Genomic DNA, 12,635 nt, shown 5'->3' with positions numbered 1-12,635 from the left:
TGACTAGTGGAGTCCCTCAGGGTTCGGTGCTGGGGCCAATCCTGTTCAATATGTTTGTGAGTGACATTGCTGAAGGGTTAGAAGGAAAAGTGTGCCTTTTTGCAGATGATACCAAGATTTGTAACAGAGTAGACACCGAAGAGGGAGTGGAAAATATGAAAAAGGATCTGCAAAAGTTAGAGGAATAGTCTAATGCCTGGCAACTAAAATTCAATGCAAAGAAATGCAGAGTAATGCATTTGGGGATTAATAATAGGAAGGAACCGTATATGCACGGACGGGGAGAGGGACCTTGGGGTTATAGTGTCCAAAGATCTAAAGGTGAAAAAACAGTGTGACAATGCAGTGGCTGCTGCCAGAAGGATGCTGGGCTGTATAAAGAGAGGCGTAGTCAGTAGAAGGAAGAAGGTGTTGATGCCCCTGTACAGGTCATTGGTGAGTCCCCACTTGGAGTATTGTGTTCAGTTTTGGAGACCGTATCTGGCGAAAGACGTAAGAAGACTTGAGGCGGTCCAGAGGAGGGAAAATGATAGGAGGCTTGCACCAGAAGACGTATGAGGAGAGACTGGAAGCCCTGAATATGTATACCCTAGAGGAAAGGAGAGACAGGGGAGATATGATTCAGACGTTCAAATACTTGAAGGGTATTAACGTAGAACAAAATCTTTTCCAGAGAAAGGAAAATGGTAAAGCCAGAGGACATAATTTGAGGTTGAGGGATGGTAGATTCAGGGGCAATGTTAGGAAATTCTACTTAAGGAGAGGGTAGTGGATGCCTGGAATGCGCTCCCGAGAGAGGTGGTGGAGAGTAAAACTGTGATTAAGTTCAAAGAAGCGTGGGATGAACACAGAAGATTTAGAATCAGAAACTAATATTAAATATTGAACTAGGCCAGTACTGGGCAGGTCTGTGTCTGTGTATGGCCGTTTGGTGGAGGATGGGCAGGGGAGGGCTTCAATGGCTGGGAGGGTGTAGATGGGCTGGAGTAAGTCTTAACAGAGATTTCGGCAGTTGGAACCCAAGCACAGTACCGGGTAAAGCTGTGGATTCTTGCCCAGAAATAGCTAAGAAGAAAAAAATAAAAAAATAAAATTTAAATTGAATCAGGTTGGGCAGACTGGATGGACCATTCGGGTCTTTATCTGCCGTCATCTACTATGTTACTATGTTACATCTGGTAACCCTACACATAGGGGCATGACTGACCAGCTGGAAGTTCATCCTTAAGTTCTTACAGAACAGGTTTTCACCTATCTGTTCTTCCTAATAGAATGATTTAGAATTGTGCCAGTTTTTCTCTACTTAATTTTCAGTATGCTTGTCTCCAAATTTTAACAGTAATCATGGGCATTTCTATCTGGAGGCAGTCCATCTACTTAGATTTTGGCATTGCCTGCTCCTCTCTTCCCTTGGCAGGGCTGGAATTGTATCATGACCAAAACTACTTATTTCAAAATGGAAGCCCATAAAGGGAAACAGCAGGAGTTAGGACTGCGGGAGTTGTAAGGTAGAAACCCAAGGGGAAATATTTCAGAGTGAACACAAGCAATAGCCAGAAGTACAGGGTGGTTTTTGCACTCTAGCTGCATGAGCAAGAAAGTCAGAGTTTCAAAAACTCACGCAGTGAAATGGTGTGGTGGCTGTGTTAGTCCACTCTTCAAAGTAATATGTAGAAATAAAACAAAAACATAAAGGAAAAAATAATACCTTTTCTATTGGACTAGCTTAATGTAGTTTATGATTGGCTTTCAAAGCTAACCCCCTTCTTCCTCAGATCAGAAATAAGCAAATGTTGGCAAAATCGGTATAGAGTGAAACCTCGGATGGCGAGTAACGTGGTTTGCGAGACGAGGAAAACACTCGAGCAAACTTTCACTTCCAAACCGAGCGTTGACTCGATAAGCGAGCTTGTCACACTACCCCCAGCCTGGGAACCAGCTTCTCTCCCCCCCGTGGCCCACCCAAACCCTTACCTCTAATGGACACCGGCACACACCAACCCGCAGGACATACGTGTGCCAGTGCTGAAAGAGCCTGCCACGGATGGTCTATGCTGAATCTGAGAATCTCATGAGAATCTCGGAGAGGGTGGGAGCCAGAAGGCCTTGAGCTGCGCAGATGCTCAAGGCCCCGCAGCAGCCCAGCATAGAACATCAGCGGTAGGCTCTTTCAGCACCTGCACACCAATGTCCTGTGGGTTGGTGCATGCCAGTGTCCGCTGGAGGTATAGGTTTGGGGGTGGACCGCGGTGGGAGAGATGCCGGTTCCGGGGTGGGGAGGGGTGGAAGCGAGCAGCGCCAGTGGCCTCGGGGTGGGGGGGGGAGTCTGTTTTTGAGATGTGGAAGAATCATCCGAGTTTCCCTTACTTCCTAAGGGGAAACTCGCTTTGATATACGAGCGCTTTGGTTTACGAGCATGCTTCTGGAACGAATTTTGCTCGCAAACCAAGGTACCATTGTATATAAAAGGGACACATAAAAGTATTTCAGTGGTATTTGAAGACAAAGAGTTGACAAAGCCATTTGAATTTCTTTGTAATGGGAAAGAAAGCCAAGGTCTTTGTTAAGCAGGAGACAGAGCGATGACAAAGAAGTGGAAAAGAAAGCCAAGGTCTAAAGAAGAACACAACTGAGCTTTCATGATTAATTCTTGTGTCACTAAGCTACGGATTCTCCGACAGTAGACTCCTGTGCCCTCTCCTTACTGCCTTTCAGGCAACTGCCAAAGCAAGTAATTGCAATCTGGTCTATAAAGTTTTCTCTAATCCAAATGGTAACAAGTGCATGCATCATCACAAGCAAAATCATTAAAACATTCTGACAGTCCATCTATAGGATGAAAGCCTCTTGTTGGCTCCCACTGCCTTTGTTTAAGGCAAATTCAGCTCTTGCTGTTTTGGAAATGCCAATTAGATGTGGAGAGCAGAATTATATGTAATTATTGTTATGAATCTCCTCTCCCGCCTCTCCCCTCCCCCTTCCCCCCAACTGTTTTCCTTCATTCTGCCTTAGTAAAAATGTTGAAGTTTCAAACCAAATTATGGACTATTACCACACAGGAAACCTTCCAGCATGTAGCTTTTACATGAAAGGAAATATTGTACAAACCAGTAGCTGCATACAAACGAGCTTGCCAGGTCCTCTGCAGTGCTGTAATGTGCAAACTGAGGCTTTTCTCCATTTTCAATCCCAATAATGAGTGCAATAATAATCCATTGTTATGCACGGCGGTGTGAATGCTGTTGTGAAATGAATGAACAGCAAATTATATGCTGTTGAGTTGACGAAGATGGAGTTTGCCTGCTTTGTTTGAAGTAGTAAGGATTAGAGAAGTGGTCTCAAACTCAGACCCTTTACAGAGCCACATTTTGGATTTGTAGGTACTTGGAGGGCCTCAGAAAATATAGTTAATGTCTTATTAAAGAAATGACAATTTTGCATGAGGTAAAACTCTTAATCTTCTATATATATAAAATCGGAGGTATGTGTGTGTGTATGTGCCGCGATCACGCAAAAACGGCTTGCCCGATTTGAACGAAACTTGGTATGCAGATCCCTCACTACCTGGGGTGATATGTTCTGGGGGTCTCCTGGCCCACCTGCACACGTGGGCGGAGCTACAAACTGAAAATCAGATTTCACCCATTCATGTCAATGGAAAAAATGTAAAAAGCTGCCAACGCAAAAACGGCTTGATCGATTTGAACGAAACTTGGTATGCAGATCCCTCACTACCTGGGGTGATATGTTCTGGGGGTCTCCTGGCCCACCTGCACATGTGGGCGGAGCTACAAACTGAAAATCAGATTTCACCCATTCATGTCAATGGGAAAAATGTAAAAAGCTGCTAACGCAAAAACGGCTTGACCGATTTGAACGAAACTTGGTATGCAGATCCCTCACTACCTGGGGTGATATGTTCTGGGGGTCTCGTGGCCCACCTGCACACGTGGGCGGAGCTACAAACAGAAAATCAGATTTCACCCATTCATGTCAATGGAAAAAATGTAAAAAGCTGCCAACGCAAAAACGGCTTGCCCGATTTGAACGAAACTTGGTATGCAGATCCCTCACTACCTGGGGTGATATGTTCTGGGGGTCTCCCGGCCCACCTGCACACGTGGGCGGAGCTACAAACTGAAAATCAGATTTCACCCATTCATGTCAATGGAAAAAATGTAAAAAGCTGCTAACGCAAAAACGGCTTGACCGATTTGAACGAAACTTGGTATGCAGATCCCTCACTACCTGGGGTGATATGTTCTGGGGGTCTCGTGGCCCACCTGCACACGTGGGCGGAGCTACAAACAGAAAATCAGATTTCACCCATTCATGTCAATGGAAAAAATGTAAAAAGCTGCCAACGCAAAAACGGCTTGCCCGATTTGAACGAAACTTGGTATGCAGATCCCTCACTACCTGGGGTGATATGTTCTGGGGGTCTCCCGGCCCACCTGCACACGTGGGCGGAGCTACAAACTGAAAATCAGATTTCACCCATACATGTCAATGGAAAAAATGTAAAAAGCTGCTAACGCAAAAACGGCTTGACCGATTTGAACGAAACTTGGTATGCAGATCCCTCACTACCTGGGGTGATATGTTCTGGGGGTCTCGTGGCCCACCTGCACACGTGGGCGGAGCTACAAACAGAAAATCAGATTTCACCCATTCATGTCAATGGAAAAAATGTAAAAAGCTGCCAACGCAAAAACGGCTTGCCCGATTTGAACGAAACTTGGTATGCAGATCCCTCACTACCTGGGGTGATATGTTCTGGGGGTCTCCCGGCCCACCTGCACACGTGGGCGGAGCTACAAACTGAAAATCAGATTTCACCCATACATGTCAATGGAAAAAATGTAAAAAGCTGCTAACGCAAAAACGGCTTGACCGATTTGAACGAAACTTGGTATGCAGATCCCTCACTACCTGGGGTGATATGTTCTGGGGGTCTCGTGGCCCACCTGCACACGTGGGCGGAGCTACAAACAGAAAATCAGATTTCACCCATTCATGTCAATGTAAAAAGCTGCCAACGCAAAAACGGCTTGCCCGATTTGATCGAAACTTGGTATGCAGATCCCTCACTACCTGGGGTGATATGTTCTGGGGGTCTCGCGGCCCACCTGCACACGTGGGCGGAGCTACAAACAGAAAATCTGATTTCACCCATTCATGTCAATGGAAAAAATGTAAAAAGCTGCCATTCTCACAGTAATTCCAACTATAAAACACTTTTTATGACACTATAACCACTAGGGACATCGTTACTATTCTACCACGGACACCATACATATAGAGTTTGTATGTTCTAACTGTGTTTGTAACTGTTTCCTTCATGCACCCCAGTTCATAATGTTATTACATTACATGAGTACTCACATATGCTGAACTAGGAACACAGGTTCCATTCTGAACCGGGAAAAACCTGCATGGAGTTTCTTTTCAACCTGAGTTTCCACATATTTAGTTGTTTAAATCAATACTGAAACTTTTGTTCGGGACAGGGACAAAGTGAAACCATATTTATCCCGCGGATACCACTTATTCCAACACATCTTCCTTTTCAGTTTAAGAGATTGCAAATTCCAGTGAGACTTGCATTCTCTATCACAATCAACAAATCACAGGGACAGACTATTACATACTGTGGAGTGGATATAAGATCCCCCTGTTTTTCCCATGGACAACTCTATGTTGCTTGCTCAAGGGTGGGTTCACCCAATAATTTATATGTTCTTGCTCCTGGAGGTGAAACTAAAAATGTTGTTTATAATCAAGTTTTGTGTTAGTTGTATTGTATTCATTTTGTCAAATATTTCACATTATAATTTGAATATTGTACTTTTTATAAAGCTGTAAAAAAATAATTTCATTCACCACTATAAAGTATCTTTATTTGAATCCATTTACAGTGTTATTGCTATAAGTAAATACCCGTGCAACGCCGGGCCATCAGCTAGTAGTTTATAAATCTTTCCTTTTGGCTAAGTCTTAATAATAATCTAATATAATAAAGCACTAAGTGTGCATGTGCACTCCCACCTGTGTGCTCCTGTTTTCCATGCGCTGTAGAGACCCACAGGTAAGAGTGCGCATGCACACGGCGGCGCAGAGCCTGTCGGCCAGAACTCACGCTCGCGGCAGCAGAAAGAAGAGGCCGTACAGCGCAGCATCTCCCATGGCTTCAGAGTGTGAACTGGCCAGAGCGACGTCAGCGGGGGCCGGACCGGAGCTGGAAAGGAGAGGAGCTGCTCTCCTCCCTCCTCCTCTCCCCCAAAAACCCCCAGAGCTCGCTTCGGGTCCGGCAAGGGCTGCGGGTCCTGAAACCTTCCGATTCAAGCAGTGTCTGCAGCACTCTACACACACTGCTTCGGGGCCTTCTACTGCCCTGATTTGCTGGGCAGTAGAAGGCCCCGAAGCAGCAGTGTGTAGAATACTGCAGACACTGCTGGAATCGGAAGGGAAGGGGGGGTAAGGGACTAAGGGAGCCGGCCAGACCGCGGGAAGGGAAAGGGGGGTAGGGGAAACGCTACTGCTGCACAGGGAAGTGGTGTGGGGGGAGGGAAATGGAGGGGGAGGGAATGCTGTTGTGACTGCTGCACAGGGAAGTGGTGGGAAAGAAATGCTGCTGCATAGGAGGCAGGGAGAGAGACAGATAGATAGAAAGAAAAGAAGAAAGACACAGGGGCAGGGAGAGACACAGAAAGACAGACAGACAAAGGGGGCCAGGGAGAGAGACAGACAGCAGGAGGGAGAGAGAGACAGAAATAAAGACACACAGACATATATTCTAGCACCCGTTAATGTAACAGGCTAAAAAAACTAGTATTGTAATGTATAGCTAACATATGATCAAGAAACTGTTTTATTTTACTTTTGTGATTATGATAAACATACTGAGGGCCTCAAAATAGTACCTGGCGGGCCGCATGTGGCCCCCAGGCCGCAAGTTTGAGACCACTGGATTAGAGAGCTCAATTTAGTGGCTGAGGAGGAAGTGAACTTCTCCGCCTCCCCTGGAATTTGTGATTGACTAGTTTCTCTTCGCCCACCTCCTACTGATTCTCTGTTTCACATCACACACACACATTATTTTTGTCAACTTCCTTTGTTTCTTTCTATCTCCTGGGGAACTGGGTTCAGTTCTATGGTTACCAGACGTCCGGATGTCCTCCTTTTGAGAACATGTCCGGGAGTCCGGATGGCTTTTCAAAACCCTGCACTTTGGGTTTTGAAAAGCTTTCCTCCACATCACGTCGGGCAGGAGGTCATCCGCGGGGGGCATGGCTGGGGCGGGATTGGGGGGCAGGACTGCAGCTCTTGTGACTCTGGTCAAGCAACTTTACCCTCTATTGCTCCAGAACAAAAACATAGGGCTCCTTTTACAGAGCCGAGGTAAATGTTCTGAATTTTATGAATGTTGGAGCATTAACCTTGCTGACCCGCAGTAGAAACCTCTACTGTGGCTTTGTAAAAGCCAGTGTTAGATTGTCAGCCCACCAGGGACACAGAAAGTACTGGCATATGTGTACAGCGCTACATATGTCTGGTAGCGCTAGAGAAATTACTAGGAATAGTATTTAGATTTACGAGGGGCCGCAGAAAAGTTCTCAGCCCAACCACCACAGTTGGGGCAGCCTCCATCGAGGGCTCTTCCACTCTTCATTCCGTGTGTTTCTTTTCTCCTTTTTTTTTTTTTTAGTTCAATAAATTTTTATTGAGTATTTTGAAAAATACAGGGAGCAGTTCAAATATATAAAAACAAAATAAAGCTTTGTGTTTAAAGGATCTGCAAATATATATTTAACTGTAGAGGGTCATAGCAGTAAGAAAAGCTCCAAGTATTGAAACTGCTTGTGAAGACTATATGAGAAAAAGATGAGGGAGAACAGGAATAGAAACTAAAAGAGAAAGGAAAGAAAGAAGAAAAGAGAAGAAAAGGAAGGGAAGACAGGAGTGTCTACAAAGCAGAGCGTACATATGAATCTAAGAATGACCAGGGTGATTTTTTGCTCTTCAAATTCATGGAGGTTCGGAGTGTAATTTTATTCTCATATGCATAGGATTCAAATCTATGATACATACACAGAGAGTTCCACCAAAAAGTATAGTCTAGTAGCGAAGATGATTTCCAATTTTTCAGAATGTGCATGAGAGCAGTCACAAACATGGTATCGATGAGCTTAGGAGGACAGTTTGATTGTGCGAAACAGGGATGTTGAGAGCGAAGGATTATAATGTCCATAGAGATCTCTTCCGAGCAGTTAGTGATAGATTGTATGGTGTTCCAAATTTGAGTCCAAAAGGAGCGGACCAAAGTACAATGAAAAAACATATGATCAAGAGTTCCCTCCTCTTTCAAACAGTTCCAGCAAACAGAGTCTTGCTTTAAGTTGGCTTTCCACATGCAAAATGGGGTCCATACTGCATTCCACATAATAAAGAACATTGATTGTGAAACTCTAGAAGATAAAAGCGGGCGGTTTTTTGAAGACCAAAAGAGTTCCCAATCAATGTCAGAAAGCGGAGTGGTGAGTATAATATCCCAGTGTTTCATAGATTGAGGTGAAAAAGTGAAGGAATGATCTCTCAAAATATTATAGAAAAAAGATATAGCCTTGCCTTTTGATAGAGTCAATAAAGATCAATGGCGGATAGTATTTTTGGAAGTCATGAAGTCAAAACGTATATGCACAGAAGACAGCACTCCAATGAGTGAGAGCCACTGTGAATAAACAGAAGAAGGCAGCAGGTATGTGGAGCAAAGTATATCAAAAGGAACTGACGCAGTGAGAGTAGACAATTGATGGGCAAACCATATACCTGCCCGCTGCCACCGTTTCCATGAGAGGGATTTGCCATGGTTTTGGATTTTGGGATTATTCCAAAGAGACATGAGTGGGCTAACATTAACTGAGATCTCAGCTAATGTATCTAAAAGATGAAGAGCATGCTGCGTTGAACTCAACAAAGAATACCTTCTCAAATGTCTGGGTACTGATACCGTTAGTAAGCAAGAGATGTGTAAAGGCGTGCATAAAAAGCACTCCATTTCAAACCAAGTAGGAGAATCTTGGGGAGAGGAGTCAGTAACCCAGTAAGCTCCATATTTAGCTAGTGAAGCAATATAATAATGATAGAAATCCGGAAAGTTAAAACCACCGTTAATCTTAGAGGCTTTCAGCTTGGCGAGAGCAATTCGAGGTTTTTTCTTGTTCCAAATGAATTCAGATAGCTTCCTATTTAGCCAGTGGAAAAACGACTTCCGGCATAGAAGAGGAAGCATAGAGAGAGTGTAATTAATTTGAGGTGCTAGGGTCATTTTGATGGATGCTATTCTATCCCACCAAGACAAAAAAAGTGGAGACCATTGAGATGTAGTATTTAGAACTAGATTTTTGACTTTAGATATATTAAGATCTTGAGCAAGAACCGGATCCTTATGTATAAAAATCCCCAAGTATTTCACAGCATTCATGTGACCATGAGAATGGAAAATGAGCCAAATCTGATTGAAGAATGTTATCATTCAGAGGGAAGATCTCTGATTTCTCCCAACTGACAGAGTATCCGGAGAGGAGGGAATATTGTTTGACAATATGTATAAGATGAGGAAGAGAGGATAGAGGGTTCCTAAGAAAAATTAAAACATCATCAGCATAGGCTGCTAATTTGAAGTCTCGATCAGAGGAGGGAATACCGTTAATTAAAGGGTTTTGTCGAATAGCAGAAAGAAGAGGCTCCAACACTAAATTAAATAGCAATGGTGAGAGAGGACAGCCCTGTCGAGTGCCTCTGTGAAGGGAAAATTTATTGGATAAAGAGTTGTTAATCAGAATACGAGCTGTGGGTTGGTGATATAACGCTTCTATCCAATTCGTGAAGAATGAGCCAAAATTATACCATTTCATGACACGGAAAAGAAAAGGCCACTCCACCCGGTCAAAGGCTTTTTCAGCATCAATAGCTAGGCCTATTATAGGGTCTGACATTGTTTTAGCATGAGCGTTAATATGGTGAAAGAGGCGCAGGTTATCTCCTATATATCTTTGTTTCATGAACCCTGTTTGATCTTTATGTATAAGAGATGGAATCACTTTGGTAAGTCTTAATGCAAGTAATTTTGCCATTATCTTGTAATCTAAGTTAAGGATGGAACAAACAAAGTGGAAAAATTGCTGGACTAAGTGTATAGACCCTCGATGGAGACTGCCCCAGCTTTGGTGGTTGGGCTGAGAACTTTTCAGCAGCCCCTCCTCGTATTTTCATTTCTCTAGCTTTTCCTTCATAATTCATTTTACCTCCTTTTACCTCCTCCATTTCCATCTTCACCTCTCACCTTCTCCATAACCCTTTTTCTCCATAATCCCCTCTTTAATGGCTAAAAATGGGTTCTGCACATGGGAAAGTCCCGCATAATGACATGCAAAGCCCTTGTCTTCGCACCTCAGTTCTGGAATTCTCTACCAATTCACTTAAGACAGGGGTGTCCAATGTCGGTCCTCGAGGGCCGCAATCCAGTCGGGTTTTTAGGATTTTCCCAATGAATATGCATGAGATCTATTAGCATACAATGAAAGCAGTGCATGTATATAGATCTCATGCATATTTATTGGGGAAATCCTGAAAACCCGACTGGATTGCGGCCCTCGAGGACCGACATTGGACACCCCTGACTTAAGAGAAGAAAAACCTTTTGATCGGTTCAGAGGCAACTTGAAAAGCTTCCTATTTTAAGACGCTTTCAATTTATAGCATCCATTATTAGATTATTTTTCTACCAATTACATTTCCCCACTTCCAATCATTCTTTGATTCCTTCATTTTTCTTAACCCCTACCTCACTGTTTTTACCTTAAATGTTCCACTATCCTATCTTATATTGTATTTCTCCCTTTTTTTCCCTCTCTGTTTCGGTCTGTCCATTTGTATTTGTATATTGTAATTAATCAAAATGTCTGAAAGTACTAATCTCTATACCCATTTTAAGTTTTGCTCCAAGAGTACTACAAGAGTTGTTTGAAATTTACCGACCTAGAAGAAATCTAAGGTCTGAAAATACTATGAAATTAAGTTTAGAGGGGAAGATGTCTATTACTCATGTTAGAATTGGAGCATCAATGATGTGAGTGGCTGGTGTCCAGCTTTGGAACGCTCTGCCAGGCATACTGCTGTGGATTTTGTGTTGGAAAGATTAATTTTAAGAAAATGTTGAAACTGCAGCTCTTTGTTAATGCTTTCCTATGAAAATGTCGCTATTTCTGTTCTTCCCATAAGTTACAATGCTAGTGAATATTTGGGTTTTAACTTTTTACAGTTTTATTACTGAATGTTTAATTGAGATGTTTGTCCATTGTGTGTCCACATCTATGCGACTAAAGGGCGATTAGTATATTATGTATGCAACCAACATGTTAACCGCATAATTCTATGCGGTATATAAATTTTTAAATAAATAAATTTTGTACATCGCTTAGAAAGTTTGATTAGTGATATAATCAAATTTTAAATAAAACTTAAATAAAACTTGAAATATTCATTGCCTCTGCCTCTCCCCTATCCCCAATATCCATCCCTCTGCATCATTAAATATTATGCCTGTTTTTTAAAATTCTTTAAGGAAATATTCCTTTATATTTGTCTATTGTAGTTTCTTTTCAGCATGTTCTCAACATAAGAATAAGCTCAAACTTCCTGCAGCTTCTATTTTGAATTTCTCATCTACCTGTACATTTTTTTTTTTTTCTTACTGTTGCACAAATTTTATGGAACTCCCTTCCTGTTAATTTATGGATGGAGCCAAACTATTTGAAGCTTCAAACACTCTTGAGATTTTGGTTATTTCAAAAATATCTTTTCTAATTTTTTTGTAGCATTATTTAAATGTTATACTTTTTATGTGCTAAATTGGAGCTGTAAACTATCCCGAGCTTTTCAGGTTTTGAGAGTTGCATACAAATTGCGCCACTGGGTCAGACCAAGTGTCTATCTGGGGACATTTTACTAAGCTGGGGGAGCTGATGTGGAAACGTGATTTGGGCAAAAAATCCCACCCAGTACCAGTTTTTGGCGGCAGTGCAAAATGCAAGTGCGCCGAGTCTAGGGACCGCTTGCAAACCTCATCTGGGGTCACTCGGGAGTGTGTGGCCTTTCCCCAGAATTTGTCCAGCTCATGTGGTGAGCATAGCTCACAGACTCAACTCATGCAGCAACCAGAAGGAAGTGACATCAGAGAGAGCTCTGAAGCTGACACGGGCAGCTAGTTCTTTGCTGCTCACGCTGAAGTTGAAAAGGTACAGGAAAGGGGCGTGAGCACGCACAGCATGGGAGGCGAGGAAGAGGGGGGGAGAGGGGCACCACTGCCCAGGCGTCGGTCACCCTCGCTACTACCTATTCAGTCTGTGTCTGCATCACTAACATTAATGCTGATGTGCTTCATCCTACCATGCCATGTACTATCACACTTTGTATTGTCCATCATATAATGCTCTACCATTACCAAGACCCCTCCAGTGGTATAATGTATAGCGTCCACTGTTATGCATGGTCCCACCATATTATGTACTATGTCTGGCATGCCATGTTTTGTCATACAATGTTTTACCATACATTATCATATATTCACCATT

This window comes from Geotrypetes seraphini, chromosome 3 (assembly GCF_902459505.1).
Source record: "Geotrypetes seraphini chromosome 3, aGeoSer1.1, whole genome shotgun sequence".
Lineage (NCBI taxonomy): Eukaryota > Metazoa > Chordata > Amphibia > Gymnophiona > Dermophiidae > Geotrypetes > Geotrypetes seraphini.
The sequence above is the reverse complement of the archived record's forward strand: the minus strand, read 5'-3'. Positions refer to the sequence as shown.